The sequence below is a fragment of the Procambarus clarkii genome, chromosome 49 (genome assembly GCF_040958095.1).
Source record: "Procambarus clarkii isolate CNS0578487 chromosome 49, FALCON_Pclarkii_2.0, whole genome shotgun sequence".
Taxonomy (NCBI): Eukaryota; Metazoa; Arthropoda; class Malacostraca; order Decapoda; family Cambaridae; genus Procambarus; species Procambarus clarkii.
The window spans coordinates 6,970,504-6,973,163 of record NC_091198.1 but is presented as its reverse complement, the minus strand read 5'-3'; positions in this window follow the sequence as shown (position 1 = coordinate 6,973,163).

Sequence of the window (2,660 nt, the reverse complement as noted above, 5' to 3'; positions counted from 1 at the left end):
TGAAACAATAGAGGGACTCCACCTCCACCACGTTACGCGGTAATTGGCTCCACAAATCAACAACCCTGTAAGAACACAACAAATCAACAACCCTGTAAGAACACAACAAATCAACAACCCTGTAAGAACATAACAAATCAACAACCCTGTAAGAACACAACAAATCAACAACCCTGTAAGAACATAACAAATCAACAACCCTGTAAGAACACAACAAATCAACAACCCTGTAAGAACATAACAAATCAACAACCCTGTAAGAACATAACAAATCAACAACCTTGTAAGAACACAACAAATCAACAACCCTGTAAGAACATAACAAATCAACAACCTTGTAAGAACACAACAAATCAACAACCCTGTAAGAACATAACAAATCAACAACCCTGTAAGAACACAACAAATCAACAACCCTGTAAGAACATAACAAATCAACAACCCTGTAAGAACATAACAAATCAACAACCTTGTAAGAACACAACAAATCAACAACCCTGTAAGAACATAACAAATCAACAACCCTGTAAGAACACAACAAATCAACAACCCTGTAAGAACACAACAAATCAACAACCCTGTAAGAACACAACAAATCAACAACCCTGTAAGAACATACAATCTTATGCATATGCTAATATGATGTAAAGCTTCACAACAAGTCTTTCGCCCTCTCCCGAGTGTGTAGTTAAGACAAGACTTACATCTCAACGACTAATGACCTTGTTAGTCATTAGTGGTTGATAAGTGAATCTCGTCCTGGTCACACACTCAGACTTTCACAAAGTACTCAGGAGAGGGCGAAAGACTTGACGTGAATCTATAAATCAAATTAACATATACATAAGAGTGTTATTTAAACAATGTAGAATTTATTATTGTACTCACATTTCTGGTGTCTTTAGATTGAGACCATCTCTGAGGCGGTGGTCAAGGCAGTGTCCGTCACTCTGAGGCAGTGGTCAAGGTGGTGTCCGTCACTCTGAGGCGGTGGTCAAGGTGGTGTCCGTCACTCTGAGGCGGTGGTCAAGGTGGTGTCCGTCACTCTGAGGCGGTGGTCAAGGCGGTGTCCGTCCCTCTGAGGCAGTGGTCAAGGCGGTGTCCGTCACTCTGAGGCGGTGGTCAAGGTGGTGTCCGTCACTCTGAGGCGGTGGTCAAGGTGGTGTCCGTCACTCTGAGGCGGTGGTTAAGGCGGGGTCCGTCACTCTGAGGCAGTGGTCAAGGCGGTGTCCATCACTCTGAGGCAGTGGTCAAGGCGGTGTCCATCACTCTGAGGCAGTGGTCAAGGCGGTGTCCGTCACTCTGAGGCAGTGGTCAAGGCGGTGCCCGTCCCTCTGAGGCAGTGGTCAAGGCGGTGTCCATCACTCTGAGGCAGTGGTCAAGGCGGTGTCCATCACTCTGAGGCAGTGGTCAAGGCGGTGTCCGTCACTCTGAGGCAGTGGTCAAGGCGGTGCCCGTCCCTCTGAGGCGGTGGTCAAGGCGGTGTCCATCACTCTGAGGCAGTGGTCAAGGCGGTGTCCGTCCCTCTGAGGCAGTGGTCAAGGCAGTGTCCGTCCCTCTGAGGCGGTGGTCAAGGCGGGGTCCATCACTCTGAGGCAGTGGTCAAGGCGGTGTCCGTCACTCTGAGGCAGTGGTCAAGGCGGTGCCCGTCACTCCGAGGCAGTGGTCAAGGCGGTGTCCGTAACTCTCACCACAGCCCGCATCTTCCCTAGTCAGCTGTTGCTTCCATTCCGAATCTCCACGGGGGTATATGTATCCAAGACGAGTTCTTGCTATCACAATCTCCCTCACCACCTCACTATCGCCCATAATGATTGTGATCGCCAGCTGCTACCAAATTGTACCAGGTTACAGGATCAGATTCCCTGATTTGTTCTTGTCCTTTCCTCAGGTACAGCATCACGGTGATGTTGGCCAATGATATCTCTAATTTGTCAAAGAGTCTTGGGGTACAAAGTATTTAATGTGATCTCCTTCAGAGCGCTCTCAGCTGCCAGCAGATTTTGATCGTCATTTCTACCGATTCCAATGTGGGAAGGAATCCATAAGAACTTGAACACCTTCCCCTGATTGGTCATTATTTTTACAGCTCTCTTTTGATTTCAGCATCCTTCCCTATCTTAATGCTCTCTCTCTCTCTCTCTCTCTCTCTCTCTCTCTCTCTCTCTCTCTCTCTCTCTCTCTCTCTCTCTCTCTCTCTCTCTCTCTCTCTCTCTCTCTCACGACCCTACTCACTCTGATATTCTTTCTTTATCTCGCTCTCTATTCGTAGAAATTGGACAGATATTTAGGAGAATATTAGGAGCGACAGAAGTTTGCCTGGCAGGATGGACCCCGTCTCAGGAGCTTAGGAAGTGGGAGGACAGAATGCAAAAATAGATTCAGATGAGACAATGTCACAGGCTGGACGACACGGCCCCCATGCAGTCCCCAGGGCCACGCTGGGGACGCTTGAGTGCAGGGGATGGGGGAGTGACAGGTGATGGGGATGGGTGTGGAGATGGGAGGGAGATGGGTAGGTGGGGAGGAGTTGGTGGGGGATGGGTAGGGGGATGGGTGGGGGGATGGGTGGGGGGATGGGTGGGGGGATGGGTGGGGGGATGGGAATGGGAGGTTGGGTGCAACACGCCAGGGTCACACTGGGGAAGGGGGTCACACTG